Source organism: Cryptomeria japonica, chromosome 10 (genome assembly GCF_030272615.1).
Source record: "Cryptomeria japonica chromosome 10, Sugi_1.0, whole genome shotgun sequence".
NCBI classification, from domain to species: domain Eukaryota; kingdom Viridiplantae; phylum Streptophyta; class Pinopsida; order Cupressales; family Cupressaceae; genus Cryptomeria; species Cryptomeria japonica.
In genome coordinates, this window is record NC_081414.1 from 352349687 (window position 1) to 352366719 (window position 17033).

A 17033-nucleotide genomic window follows, 5' to 3' on the forward strand; every position below is an offset into this window, starting at 1 on the left:
ACCATGTACCATTTTTCTCTATCTGGTCAAGTTCTTCTTCCATTGCCTTGATCCAGTCTTCATCTTTATGAGCCTCTTTGAATGACTTAGGCTCAAATTCAGAGATCATATATGAGTTTTCTCTGATCTTTCTTCTTGTAAGGATTCTTGCATCCTTATCACCTATGATCTGCTTGGGATCATGATTCAACTTGACATACCGAGGAATGGTTTTAACTGGTTCTTCTTTCTTTTCTTCTTCATCCTCATCTTCATCAGTATCAACATTCACTATTTCAAGAACACTATTACTGGTACTCAGTTGACTGACAACCGGTTCCCAGAAGGTTGCAACCAGTTCATTTACTACTTTCTCACCACCGGTTTCCTCGGTCTTCTCAGAGGATTCATCAACTCTTACATTGATGCTTTCCATAATTCTCTGAGTCCTATTGTTGTAGCACTTGTAAGCTTTACTCTTGGTGGAATATCCTAGAAATATTCCCCCATCACATTTAGCTTCAAATTTACCTTGATGTTCACTCCTCTTGATGTAAAATTTGCTACCAAATACCTTAAAGTAGTTAACCACAAGTGTCTTACTGGTCCAATACTCATAAGGAGTTTTGTCCTTACCCTTTTTGATGAGTACCTGGTTCATAGTGTAGACTGCAGTGCTCACTGCTTCTCTCCAGAAGGTGTGAGCAACTTTTCCTTGGATCAACATGGTTCTACTTGCTTCAACCATAGTCTGGTTATTCCTCTCTGCTAGGCCATTCTGCTGTGGAGTCCGGGGGGCAGACAACTATCTCTTGATGCCAAATTCTTCACAATACTTGTTGAATTCACTAGAAGTGAATTCCCCTCCTTGATCAGTTCTGAGACATTTGATCCTTTTACCGCTTTCCTTCTCCACTAATGCTCTGAATGCTTTGAATTTCCCAAAAGCTTCAGACTTATCTTTCAAGAATGTGACCCACATCATTCTTGAGCAGTCATCAGTGAGAATCATGAAGTACCTATCACCCTACACACTTCTCATTTTCATAGGACCACATAAATGAGTATGCACAAGATCAAGCAAGTTGTCAGTAGTGAAAGATTAACCTTTAAAGGTTGAGGAAGACATTTTCTCCAATTGACATTCTCTACACAAGATATTATCTGGTTTGCTCAGCAACGGCAACCCTCTAACTGCCTTGATCTTACTAGCCTTCACAATGTTATCAAAGTTCATATGACAAAATCTCCTATGTCATATCCAGCTATCATCAAGCTTAGCCATAAGACATGTACTTATATTTGCATTTAGATGAAATAGGTTGCCTTTAGTCTGCATGTCGGTGGCTACCAATTTGCCATCTTTACCTTTGATTCTGCAAACTCCATTCTTGAATTGCAGAGTGAGACCACTGTCATTTAGTTGGGCAACACTTAGAAGGTTGTGTCTGAGACCTTCAACCCAGTACACATTGTCAGTACTACTCTTTCCATTCAAAGAGATGGACCCTCTGCTTTTGACCATGCATGATGCATCATTTCCAAAGCGAACCACACCACCATCATACTCCTCTAAGGATAAAAACTTGCTCCAATCACCAGTCATATGGTGAGAACAACCACTGTCAATGATCCATTCATTTGAATTTTCAAACCGAGAGACAAGAGCCTTCTTGTCTGCCACATCTTCCTTTACAACAACAAACACAATGTCTTCATTCTCTTCATCTTCTGATTCCTCATCTGTGACACCTTCATCAACTGCTACAAAATAGTTTCTCTGGTTCCCTCCTTTGAATTTCTTGAACCTGTCTGGTTTATCCTTGTTGTCACTATTAGGACAGTTCATAGCAATATGTCCTATCCGATTACAAGAAAAACATTTCAAAGGAAGCTTACCTTTGTATTTACCAGTCCCTTTTGGAAATCTCCTGGCTAGAAGAGCTTCAAATTCCATCAGAAACTCTTCATCCTTCATTTCTCTGTTCTGACTAGGTTCCCCACTAGTGCTAGCCTCTTTTCCTTTTCTGGATGGTATAGCAGAAGCTTTAAAAGCTGATTCTATCTTTTGAACACTACCATCAAAACTATTCAGTTCATAAGCTGTCAACTTGGCTATGATGGAATCCAAGGATGCCTTAGACTTGTCTATTAATCTCAGCTCCTGAATAGCAGCAACCCTTATTGCATAGACCGACAATAGGGATCTTAGGACTTTACTTACCACAGTGGAATCTTCTATTTTGCCACCTGCACTCTTTATTTCTCCAACAACTATTTTGATTCTTATTCCATACTGTTGAATGGTCTCTCCTTCAACCATCTGCATGTCTTCAAATTTCCCTCTTAGGCTTTCTTCCTTAGCCTATTTTACATGCTCATCACCACCATAGATATTTTCAAGAGCATCCCATACCTCTTTGGGGTTTGCCTTGTCCTGAACATCAATGAACTCAATGTCAGATAAACTACTAATGAGGGCTTCCATGACTTGCCCATTTTCTTGTATCTCTCTCTTTTGGTCATTGGTGAGAGTACCGGTAGGAACAACATATACAATTTCAACATAACTCTAGTGTTGAACACCCATGCTTTTGATGAATACCTTCATCCTGTCTTTCTATATACCAAAATTTTCCTTGTTAAACTTTGGACCTTCCCTCTTCATCATTTGTCTAGGATCTTTTCCTCAAGTGGTTAGGCTTACAACACAGAGGACCTGGAGGTGCTCTGATACCAATTGATAACTCAATGATGAACCACTAGTACTAAACCGGTACTGAGTTGGGGGGGGTGAATCAGTACAAACACAAATATAGTCAAAAACCAGTTTGACAACAAATACTCCAAAAGACTGACAAACAGGAATATCAATAAAACAGAGTGCAATCGGTAACATCTAGTATAGCTCAATTAGTCATGAATTGGTCACTCAATAAGCTTTCCTCTTAGCTCAATACTACAGTATCATTGTATTCTCATGCATAAACAAGTAAACTTAACCATCAGATCTTCACAACAGTGAGTTCAATATGTTTTATAGACAGGCATAAAACATAGAACCTTCATGTGCTTAACAGATAAAACAAAGCATCACAAGACAAAAGCATTTCACATGACACACATATTTTTCACGTGGAAACCCAACTGGGAAAAACCACGGTGGGGATGAATACCCACAAGTTTCTTTTTGAACTTTTTGGAAGTCCGCTCTGTTAGGAACCTTGTTTGGTTAAGGACATTACAATTGGTTCTGGTAGGAACCGATCCTGTTAGGGATCACCCAGTTAAGGGATACCCGGTTAAGGGTTAAACCTGGTAGGGTCACCTTGTTAGAGGATTTCAAGAACTCAATAGCTAAAAGGATCTCCTAAGCTTCTCAAGCTTCTCAGAACTCATTAGCCTCGAGTTACCCGGTTAAGGGATTTAAAACAAGCCGATTAAGACCACCTGATTTAAGGGATTTTGAATCAAGCCAGTTAAGGCTACCCTGTTAAGGGATTTTACAACTATTGAAATGGTTAGAGATCAACAGGTATTACAATGATCTGTTAATAGCACCCAATGCTAATGTAGATCCATTTTTGGCTCCTCTTCACCTTCTGCACATTCACTTTGCAGATATCTCTTCTCTCCTTTGGTCTGGCAAGAAACACGTATCACTTCCCTTGGATACACACTCACAACTTTTGCCAACAACTTCAAAAAGAAGCACAACATCGACCTTATAGGAAACATACAGGTCGGTAGCAAAAACCCTAAACCCTAAACCTGTTAGGTTAAGCAATTCAAATGGTTTGATTCTGACCGTTGAATCATACTGCATTAAATGCAACAATCTTGAATCGATCTCAAGACATTCTCCATCGTCCATTATCCACCATTTTCATGGCGGCAGATAACCCATCACGCGTTATCACCGTTTGACAGACTTTGCACATTCATGAGGTAGATAGGAATAGTCTTCTTCATGCAAGATCCTTCACGCACAGAGAGCTTATGTGGCAACACGATCTGTCCTCCAACATACTGCTAACTCATCACACAAAGATCACCGATTGAGTCACACAGACTTGAGGTACTCCAACCGAAAACTGCGAAGTGGAAGCTACCTACCAACCGGTAGTCATACAATGCTTCCATGTGTTGGTTCTCATAACTACATGCCGGTTCACCTTGAACAAATATGTCGCTTCACTTTGGCATATAAACTGGTTCATATATATGCCAGTTCCTCTCTCTTCACCTATCACATGTGCCAGTTCTCACCATGTCTCATATTGACATCAATGACAACATACAATATCATTTTGTCATCATGCCAGTTCACATAATGCCAACAAAAGAATACATAAAATAAGGTGTATAAAATATGATATCGCATATCTTTGTAGGCCAAAATCGATTGCTGAGAGCATGACATCATTAATGTGAGACATTTGGTCCCCTGTCAACACCTACAAAACAAAAAATTGTCAAGCATTAAAGAGAGTTAGTATATCTTATAATTTTTTTTGAATTCAAAGTATTATTCTATTTTAACATGTTACAAAATATATGCCCTAGGCATCGAAGTTGCAGCTGCAATATCCGCGGGAGGAATATCAGATGGTGTATTATCACCCGATGTTGTATCCTGAAATGCATATTGTTTGTATCTATTTAAATCGATCTATAAATGAAAATTCTTTTAAAATTACAATTTTTTAGTGACTGATAAATAAAAAGTTATGAATTCAAATCAACACACCTGTGTTTGCGGTTGACTAGCAAACAACATGTGCATCAATTCATCTATCAATGCCATATCCTTAGTTGTGAAGGTCTGACATCAGCTCCCATAAATTATGCATAGATGGGACATGGAACCATTTGCACTAGCCTCGACATCCATCCCTATGCATATGCCTGAGCATGAAGTGGGACACACATGCTCAATGGGCTGACCAACACCAGTTGCCTCACCTAATGGATAATCATCTAGGCCAAGAGGGTGTGCTAACTATGTCCCATGCTGGTTGATCACATTAGTCAATGTTGTGGCCACCTGAAGAGTCTGTAGCTCCATCGACTCTTTCAGGGCTATTGGGACCGTCACATGAACCTTGGGTTTGGGTGCTAGGGGGTGATGACTTTGTAGGTCTAATAACCTATGGGCTCCAAGTCTATCTTGGGTAGAGTCGCCACCTCTACCATGGAACTCTCTCATATCTAAATAATTAGGTCACTCATTGAGGACAAACTCACAATATACTTTTTTATAAAAATATAATGGAACCTCAAAATTATTACAAGGTGGTTCGTCAAAGACTATCCACCACCTATTCCAAAAAAGATTCTTCATCTGCATATTGGTACACTAACGTATGGGAAACCTCTTTGCATTAAGAGGTAAGGACTCAATAGTTCTAGGATCAACAAAAAGAGCACATATTTGTGCATTACTTATGTTTTTATTTTTCACTGCATCATATGATAACCCATCAGCATAATAAGTGTGACACATATCCCTATAGTTTCCCCATTTTGTAATCTGACTTGAAATTGTAATGGTACCACTAGCCAATGTTTCTATGCTAGTGGCAAGGGATAAATGATGCTCAAGCTCAGATGTTTTCAATCTATTAACCAGTCTAGTTATTTTAGCATTGTTTTTCCCTAACTGATTAAGTGATTCCTCCCATGTAGCTGATGTGCGGTGTAAAGGAGGAGCTGGAGGTGCATCTTGAGGGTTTTGCTATGGGTTTTGAGGTGTGTCTTGTTGTGGTTCTGGATTTTCAAAATATGATATTGGTAACAAAAAATAAAAAATAAAACTAATCAAAATCAACAAATTTAAATTAAAAATGTAAATAAAATTTATCAAATGTGCAAGAAAAACAAAAAAATGCATAACTAACCTCTTTCCATGGCAATTGGGTGTGAAGAAATGGATCCCATGCACATTTTTTAGGGTAAAACACACCCAAAATCACTCTCGGCCACGGGGTAAACTTTTTACAGTCGACAGTTAAAAAAAACAATTTATTAGTAGGGACCGCGTATGTCGTCCTTTAGGAACTAAAACCACATATGGGGTCCTCATTCCTAAAGGACTGCATACGCCGTCTTATTTCCTAAAGGACCTCATATGCAATTTTGGCCCTTTAGGCTCTGCCACAACGAACCTAACTGCGTATGGGTTATTTTGAAATTTCAAAACCGTGAATGCGGTTGCTATTTTTTTTGGTGTGTGTCCACTTTTTTGCAGAGATATTGGTGCACACACCCCTATAACAACCAGAGAATTTTGTATTATTGCACAAAATAATTGGACATTCAATATTGAAGGTACAATATTTGAGGTACACTATATTACAATGAATGAATGAATTTCTTTATAGAAAGCAAGGGATGCCCTAACTAGAAGTGTCTCTAAGTAAACTAAACTTAAAAAAAAATTAGGCGATCCCTTGTTTTCTATAAAACAATTCATATTTCATTACACCTAGATAAAATAAACCACCTAAGTTTACCTTAAGTGAAAAAGCAATTAAAGGACCTAATTAATAAATAATTAGATAATTATCCTAAAATTACTCCAACAAGATGTTAGTGCCTTAGAAGGACTTGGTGTGGTATGGAACCCTCTAACCATGAATTACACCATTCAAGAATAAAATCAAAATTGAATGATGATGTATTGAAAATTCTTACAAAGAAATGAAAACTTGTTTGTGATTAGTGTGAATTGACCAGTTTCCAACACTTGTAAGAGAAATATGGCTACAAATTACAAGGAAGCTAGAACAGTGTGAAGGGGGGAAAGGAATTATAGGGGGGGTTTCAATGCAATCTTAAAAAACACTAAGAAATGAGGAGGACTCCTCAACCTCTCCCAAGTCCAGGTTGACTTTTAGACCTTTGTAGATGACAACAAGCTCAGAGATATGTGTATAAAAAAATGGCAATTATACCTAGATAGATCAGAGTAAGCGTTTCACTAGCATTGCCGAGAGACTAGATCACTTCTTCCTTTTTGAAGACTAGGATGATCTTCTAGACATTCAAGAAACAACCATTCTAATATTCAGTGGGTCGAACCACTTTCCAATGCAAATCATTATCAAACAAGAGGACCTGATGACTTGAAGGGCCTTCAAATTTGAAATATGTGGCTCAAAGATCCAAACCTATTTGATTTCATCGTTGAATGGTGGAATGAGGTTAGCTTTAGCAATCACTCCCAACTATATCAACTCAATAAAAGATTAAGCAGAATTAAGAGTAAACTAAAAGAGTGAAACAAAGACCATTTCAAAAACATATTTGATGAAAAGGACCGAGTGGAAAAAAACTTGGCAGTCCTAAATAAAGTTGTGATAAACAATGACATGAGTGCAGATGACTATGAAATGGAAAGATGTTGTAAACAAGAATTGGTAGAATTAATGACTAGGGATGAATGTTTTTGGAGGCATAAATCAAGGGAGACATGGTTGGAGGGGGACAAACATACAACCTTTCCTATAAAACTTCTATTGCAAATAGGTACAAGAAGAGAATAGTAGAAATCAGAGAGGAAGATATGACTATGACATGGTCCATAGATGAATCCAATGAGGCTATCAGATCTTTCTAATCAATCCTAAACAAGGGGAACCAGGAACACAGAGAAAAAATAGAGCATATTGGAAAAAATTCTGGCACTAATCAAAAAGGAGGAAAACAAACAACTCTATGGACAAATCATAAAGGAAGAGGTTAGATGGGAAACATTCCAACTTAACCCTTACAAGGACCCCAACCCAAATGATTTTACACCCAATTTATTTCAGAATTTATGGGACATGGCGAGGGAAGATTTATTCAAATCCATGAGGAATCGAGGAAGAAAACCATTATTCTTGGTACCTTGAACCATACTTTTTTGGTCTTGATCCCAAAGAAGAAAGATGGCCAGAGTATGAGTGATTTTAGATTGATCTCACTATTCGATACTGTGTATAAAATCGTCACAAAAATAATTGAAAATTGACTGAAAGGGATTCTAGAAAGAGCCATGTCTAGAGAAAAAAAGTGTCTTCTTTAAAGGAAGGTCAATAGTCGAAGGAATAGTTGTGGCACATGAAGCAATCCACTCAACAAGGAAAGTTAGAGCACAAACCAAAAATAAGACATCCTTAAAGCCTATGATCTGGTGGATGACCAGTTCCTTATGAGTGTATTAAGAAAAAAATGATTTGGCAATAGGTGGATTGAATGGGTCAGAAGTTGTATCAACACACCTAAATTCTTAAACTCTGGCCAATTGGGAAACTCGAGGCTTCTTTACCTCCTCTCGAAGAATTGGGAAAGGGGATCATTTATTACCTTTCATTTTCATCATTATGGCTGAGGCCTTGGGGAGGAATATTTTCCATCTCAGAGTAGAGAAGCGATGGAAATGCACGGAAATGGTGCATGACTTAACCCTAGTGACACACCAACATTTCGTTGATGACACCGTCCTATTTGAGATGGCTTGTCAAACTAAAGCAATATTTATTTGAACATTGCTAGATGTGTACAATAAAGCATCAGGCCATAGCCTAGATTATAAAAATTAGAGGTATTTTCCTCAATACTTAGCCTGGTCAATTTTCCTAGGAGATTTTTGGGGATGTCACTATTTGTTGGTATTAACAAAACATGCTATTGGAAAAGCCTGATTAACAGATGTAAGAGTAAAATGGAGATGTGGAAGGGAAAGAGGCTCACATTGGTAGGAAGAATTTTGATGCTAAAATCAGTATTATTGATAATTCTAGTATATTATGTCCTACTTGAAGATTCTAAAGGCAGTGGAAGAAATCTTGATACAAATCATCAAAAAGTTTTTTTGGAATGGGACAAAGGAGAAGCAAAAATTCCCACTCATATTGCGGGAAATGATATGTGAACCACAAGATGCTGGAGGGACAAGAATATAGATGAGTATCAAGAATCTCGTGATGGGAACAAAGCTTATTTGGAATTTATACACCAAAGGGAAGCAAAATTGGGCGCAAATTCTTATAAATAAATACCTTGATTTAGATGACCCCATTCACATTCTCACCATCAAGAACCCACCTAGAGGTTTGACTATTTGGAATAACATCTTAGAGTGTAGGGATATTATCACCAAACAGATTACTTGGGAAATCAGGGATGACAACCAAGCTTCCTTTTGGTCAAATTCATAGGAAAGTTACAAGTCACTAAAAATAATCCAAACCTTAATACTATTCGATTGGAAATAACATGTTTGTGAGGGGGGAAATCAAGAATTATGGGGGTAGGGTAATTGAGAATGGTATCATGTGATGAAAATGACATTCCTTTGAAAACTTGAATGTGTTCAAAGATAAAAAGGTTGCCCTCAAAGAAATACTCTGTACCATGCTTTACCCATTCTAGTGAAGTAGATGTTTTGTGATGGTGTGGGTCGGTGATTGGAGAAAACAAGGTAAAGCTCGAGTATAAGGAAAAGGAGGAAGCCATGGAAAAACATGATTGGCGAATGGAAATTTGGTGGGGAAAGCATTGTTTGGCAAAGGCAAGGCTCTTTGCATGGATGGACATATAAAAGAAAATACCGACTCAAGATAGAACCAACAAGATGCGAATTCATGGACAAGTTAGATGCATTTTGTGTAAGTTAGAGGAAGAAATGACAAATCACCTCTTCTTGTCTTGTCCTTATGAAGAATCTTGTTGGAAGCATTTCATGATAAAACTAAACCTATAGATCCTACTTCCATAGAAACTCAAGACATGGTTTGCAACATGTCTGGGGAAAATAAAGAAAGGAATGTTATCTAATGTGTGGCAATTTATTGCCTCTACCATTGTGTGGGAGGTATGGAAAGATTGGAATAGTTGTATTTTAATAGGACAAGAGCATGACTAGGCAGTGCCTCATCGAGAAAATATAAAATTAGGTGGTTGAGCTTACAAACAATGCAACTTGCAACATAACACTACGAGGTAATGTTTACACTGATTGAGATGATAAAATGATCAAGGATATCCTCGCACTTAAAATCCCCACTGTTAATGGGATTAGTAATGTTGATCATCCTTCCAATCCTTGAATCGGAGTACAATGGACAACTTTGAAGGCAGGGTGGGTCAAAATAAATTTTGATGGAGCTTTGAGAGAGAACCTGGCATCAAGTGGTGTGGAATGTGTGGCAGGATATCACAATGCGATAATCCTTACTAAAAGAAAAATGCACCTTGGATTGGCCACAAATAATCTTGCAGAGTTCAAAGCTTCTCTAATGGGAGTGGAACTAGGAATTGAGCTAAAGGTAAGCCATGTACACTACAAAGGGGATTCTTTGATCACCACTAATGCCATCGGAAAAAATACGACCCCCAACTAGAAGCTTGATCATTGGTTCAAACCAATTTGACAATTATTGAATCAATTCCAAGATTTCAAATGACACATTCTATAGGGAAGGAAATGTGCAAGTTGATGATCTAGCTAAGATGGCAAACTAACAGTGTTGTGTTAGATAGGCATTAAAAGGGGCACAAATAAGGTGAGGTGGAAAGTATTGTGTGGATTGAGTGGGTTGAAGATACTGGAGTCTGGTAATGATGATTAAGGTAATTTTTGGCACTCACCAATCATGAGTGGAGCACCTATGTGATGGTAGACAATGAGTACTAGTACCAATTCACAAAGGGAGAACAAACTTGTGAAGGACAAATATTTATGACTCAAAATAATTCTTATAGATACCTAAATTTTTCCTACCTGACCACACTTGACCATTCTAGCCAATTAAACACATGTTTATTATTTATTTAATTAATCATGTATCTTTATCCATCACCTTAATTAAATAAAATTAATTTTATTTAATTAGTATTACCCTTCACCTTTAACCTTCACCATTAATTAAATAAATATACATTTATTTAATTATGTCTAACCTTATCCTACAAATCCTCATATTAAATCAATTAATTAATACCTAATTATTTAATTGATTTAAGTTAATCAACTCTCATTACCATTTTCTCTATTATTAAATTTTACATCAACCTCAATCCTTGCCCACTAAATCATAACCCTTGAATCCATCTACATGGATCAAGATCTAAACTTGTCATCATGTGACAAGTGTCCCTACCCTCCTCTTGGTCACACATGTGTGAGCATGAAAGGTCACCTCATAGCCACCCTACCTCTTACACATGTCATAGACATGTCACTTTCGCAAGCCCTCTACCTCTTACACATGTGACTTTCCAACTCAACCTATCTCTTACATGTTATAGACATGTCCCTTTCATGGGGCTTCCCTATGTGTTCTCACACATGTGAGCACACTTACCCTTACACATTCCTTCTCCTTGTGACACTTGTCACAAGGCTAAGCCTCCAAATTTGGGACCACATTCCCATTTAATCCCAACCATCCATTTATCTTTTAATATTTACCATTGATTTTTATCATGAAAAATCTATAAATTGAGGACTCTTCTCTTATTTTATCCATCTCTTTATATGCCATCCTTATAATGTCCATTTTATCCTTCAATCACCCTTATCACACTGTCATGTTGTTGGATCAATGAGCAACCACATCCAACCCATCATCAACATATCACGCTACTTATTATTTTGAGGTTTGCATGTGTATGTTTGAATAGGCTAAGTTTATATGCATATTTCGTTTATAACATTTGCATGAATTCATTTTAGCAACATTCCATCTACATGCTCATATTGGCCTTGGTGAAGTCAGAATAAATTCAGATTTATGATAGATGAAATTATAGGCCTATCTTTTTGGGTGGCCTTGACCTATCACATGTGGTTTGATGCTCAAGAAAAAGCATTTTGGGGCAGAGAAGACCATTTTTTACTTTGCGCCCAATGGAGTAGGCACCTGGTCTGCTCCCCAGATATCTGAGATCTTGCCATGCTCGCAAGGGGCATACATCCTCGGGCAAGAAAGCACCTTGTTGAATAAGCCTATGTAGCTCAGTTTGAGAGCTTACAATTTTGCACATATGAATTGTCATGCAAAATCCTCTTGGGAAAGTTTTGGGCACCTATTAGAGAGGTCATGTACCTATTTGCAACCTCCTTTGATCATTTATGATAGGTTTTAAAGTCTCCTTTGTAGGTCCAAATGTTTGGTTTGCACTTTGCACATATTGGAATTTCTGAGTAAGCCCTCTTTGAGGCATTGTGTATTTGTGTTGGTTGAATATTATGCCAAATTGATGGTTTCTTTAGATTCTTAGCAATTTTTTGAAGCTCCATGCCAAGTGGCATATCCCCATGAGTCTATTTGATGAGTTTTCAAAGTCAAATCTGTTTGCAAAAAGTTCAATCTTGCAAACTAGACTGAGTCAAACAACGGTTTGTAGCCCCCTTTGTGAATTTTTATTTCACACCCTGTTGACCTGTACATCAAAGTGGTTGTACCCCATAATTGTATATATAATTATCTACCATTTTCCTAGTTTATAGCCCTTCAACTCCTCATTTGATTAGTTTTTGAAGCCTTGTTCAAATGAACTTTTTTCAAGGTTTCAGATAGCATTTTCAGAGAGCGAAAGTTGGGAGATTAATATCTCGCACATATGATCAAATCAGATCAAACCCTTTTGTGCACACTCTCACTGTAACTAGATGTGTCGACATGCAAAGTGGCAGCCTCTGAAGCAGAGGTTTGATATTTTTCAACTCAGTGTTTGAAGAGGTTTCGGGTTGACTTGGAAGGTGCAGTTCCAGATAAGTTTCAGTAGGCAACTTCAGATGTTAATATCTTTTGCCTCAGATATCATTTTGAGAATCTATTTGATGCCTTGAATTCTCTGTACAACAATATGCCAGTGTACCATCTTGCAGGCCTTAACAAGGTGTTTTAGTCAGTTTTCAAAGCTAGTTCCAGAGGCTACCCAGGTGTTTCTGGCCAAAACTCAGAGGTGTAAAAAGTCAAATTTAAATGGTATCTTGTTTTGGTTTTCGCATCCAGATTTTGTTCAGTTGGTATTCCTGAGCATTTTCAAGGGGCAAGTTGTTCAAAAACATTTTTTTTTTAGTCGGGCCCACCTTGGGACCTGACTAAAGCTTTGACCCATCAGGCAAAATTAGTGTTGATTTGAGGAAATATTTATTGTTTAAATCATTATGATTTAAATAATTATAAGCCTAGTTTGTTTAAGGGGAGTGAGATGACTTTATTTAAATAATTTATTTGATTTAAATATAGATTGTTTGAAAAAGGAAAAAAACAGATGAATTTGAGTTTGGCCACACTAAACCTATTTAAATCATCTCAATAATAATTTAATGTTTCTTTTGGTTTTAAATCGTGGTGCCCCACCTTGAAGGTGAAAATGAACAAACCAAGCTAGAGAATATTAATGGAGCAGATAATTACACTTTGGGATAAAATTAATTAAGTCAGGCAAATGTCTAGTGAGAAAATTTAAAATGCAAATGTTAGTCATTTTGGGCAAATGATGTCCCCACAAGATAAGTATGTGATGCAATTAAAACAAATTGTTGGGCTAGGGACGACAAGAGTGTGAAAGGTTTTTTAAAAATTTCTTGCCCTACGTGGCTTTTAGATGCAACAAGGATATAACACGGAGCAAATAAAGTGAAGAAGGCTTGAGCTTTTTTCTCTACCCCGCAGCTCCAATTTAGGTGACATAAGGGTCGTGCGGGGTAAGATAAGGTCGGTGGCAATATGCCTCCACATTGCTCTGCGTAATGAGTTAGGGAGAAAGGAAAGTAATGTGGGGTAAAAGGAACTCGTGCAAGGCAAAAAGTGAGCCACACACGATGAAGAAAATTTAGGGCAAAATGAGTATAAGGAAATTGTTTCACCGAGCAAAAAATCATGGAAATTTTTAGGGGTTTTCTTTTGCTTGGGTGTTGCAACTCAAAGCAATAGCATAGGAAGATAGTGCAAATACATTTTGAGATCTCGCTTGCTACGAGAGAACTATAATGAAACATGCAAGGATTTTTGTGTGTTGGCTCAAGCGAAGTGGAGGCAATTGGATAAAATGAATCGGCTATGGAAGGATTTTCAAATGCAAATGTATACAATTTTAGAAAATAAATTACCAGTGTGGACCAAAGAATAAACAAATTTTCAAGATTCACAAATACTCTTTTATTTGTGTTTTGTTGAAAGAAAAAAATTTCCAGATGCAAAGTGCGTTGTGGATTTTGTTTATGTGCAGGGATAAAAATAATATGATTGCAGAACATGATTTATGTGGATTGTGGAGTGGGTATTTGAACTAGTTAAGATGACAGTATGAGCACATGAAATATTAACAAATTTGATGCACATGAAAGGACATGAATTGTTGGAACAGATTATAATGGAGATGAAAAAGGCTAGGCAAAGTGAAATATAATGAAGGGGTCAATGGTGAACTAACACATAAGAAAGTATTAGATGCAATCACACAAAAAAATTGTTACCTAGGAGTGGATTATTTTTAAGCAATGGCAAGTTGTTTATTACGTGTTTCAATGTAATTATTTGGTATAATGGTAATACTATTTTCACAAGAGTTTTAAGACACAAGGAGATTGGAGGTAAAAATGTGAAATGAATCACGTTTTTTGGTTTTATGCAAAATTTTGAAGCCATTTTGAAGCTGCAAGAAGAGTATTATAGCTTCTAAATGGTGCTCAAACCCTTCCTTATGCTTTGGGGGTAAGTTTAGTGTTGTTATGAGTGAATTTGGAGTGTCGGCAAGCCAAAAAATGCACCAATATTTCAAAAAATGACCCAGCAATGTTGAAGGCACTTCTTCTTAGTCATTGACTATTCCCGAAGGGTTTATATAAAAGAAAAATCAAAGTATTTATGTGCAGCAAATAAGAGGAGATTTTTCAAGGGTAAAAGGTCCATGTACAGGAGATGAATAAAGTGTAGAAAATTAAATATTTTTAGCTATAGGACAAAAGGAAGAACTAGGTAAATTGAAAATATTTTTCAAGGTGCTAGGTGTAAATTGAGAGAAGACAAAAGGTTAATAATGAAGACCAAAAGGGGTTGAGTTTAAAGAAAAATAAATAGGGAAAGATTAATGTGTTGCACTAAAAGATTTTTTTTCACTCAAAAAATATATGATCATCTGATCATTTAACATGTGATAGTGAAATACATGAGGGCTATGCAATTAAAAATGTTTTATTTTGAGGCTTTCACTTCCTTGGTGTAAATTTGCTTCAAAGGGGAAATTTAATTGCAAAACTTTACTAAGGTGCAATGCTTGGTGAAATTGTGAATGCTATGGTAAGAAAATGGATCAGCCAAGGTGGAAAAGATGAAATTTCTCATTCATGGTAAGAAATATTTACGAGGAGAGTAAGATTTGTTGCAATAATAAAATTTTCTTTACTCAATTGCTAATCAGTTATATTAATTTGCTTCCAGCAAAGGTGGGTATAACTTTTCTCTTAAGAACAAAATTGTGCAACATATTATTTCTCATATAGTAAAGTAGAACCACAAAGTGTTTTCACCTAGGTGAAGAATCATTTTGTCATTGAAAAGGTGTGGTGGATAATTTGAAAGGTAAAATGTTCTTACCTTGAAAATGGATATTATCTTATTCTCAGCATTAAAGTACAGGTGTAAGGTATCTCCAAATATGTGAGAGTGTTTTTAAGAAGGGATAAATGTTTTGCTATCAGTAAATGCCTAGGAAAATACTTTTATGAAAAGGTAATACACTGTAGAAAAGTCATTTTATCACAAGAGACTAATTCTCACGGAAAGAGACTGGGCAATCACAATCACTAAGAGGAGGTTATTCTCATCGGCCGAATATTTGCCACTTAATGAGGAATATTCAAACCATGCACTTAGAAGTTATTTTTCTAAAATGGTGAGTGTGGCCAATGTAATATTTTCTGAGAATGGTCAAATTTTCCCACTGAAATGAAGTATGCAGAAAATGATAGTTGTCAGCCATCAAAGAAAGATAATTTTTTATATTTTTGAACAGAGGAAAAGTGTGTTATTGGCAGGGCAGGACAATAGCTATAAATGGAAAAGCCTGGGATAATGAGCAAAGATTGATTTTGACAAGCTATTGAAGGTAGATATTTTTCTAGATTTTCAAGAATCTTCAACAGGCTCAAGGAAAAGTGAGGATAGCTAATGGGATATAAGTTGATTTTCAAAGTTTGCAAATGTTAGATAGTTCAAATAACCGGAAGACAACTAAGAGGAGGGGGGGGGTGGTGAATCAGTTGTCATAGATTACAAGAATCATTAGCAATTTAAACTTTAATACTGGAACCCAAAACATTTATACTGGAATAGCAGTTAAACCAATTAAGCATAAACAATAATCATAGAATAAAATCCATCCACATAGCACCAAGATTTGTACGTGGAAAACCCAGTAAAGGGAAAAACCATGGTGGGAAGCCTACCCACAATCAGATAGTACTTCTGCAGTAAGTATGTGAATTACAATTGAGGGGCTTGCACATGCAAGAAGGCCAACAACCTAGACTACACTACTCATCACAAAAGGAGCCTTACTGACTACATATAAATCCAGACTACAATCCAGAGAAGTGTTGAACTCCAAAAGCTAGCATCTCCTATGCCTCTGATTAAGCTCAACACCGGAGGACTAAATCCTCTAACATAAACCCAATTTGATCTCCAATGACCAACCAACTCCAATTCCTGAATGATATTACATTATTTGCACATTACATTCCTTGATCATGACCTCTAACAATAACCATGATGATCTACAATGAGATCTTGCATCTATATATACAAACCCTCGACCATAAACAATCAGGTTAGACACTAGATAATAAACCGATTACATAATTACAAACCATGTTGGCCTTAGACCAAACAAATAATATCAACACATATGACATCCCGCAAATACATTGATAGGTCCTATCCACACATTACATTAAAGTCGGTCCATAACCTAGATCAATCGGGACCAAGTATAGGTCCATACACTTCAGCAATGATCTCCATCCGCCAAGTCTCGAACATGATCACCAA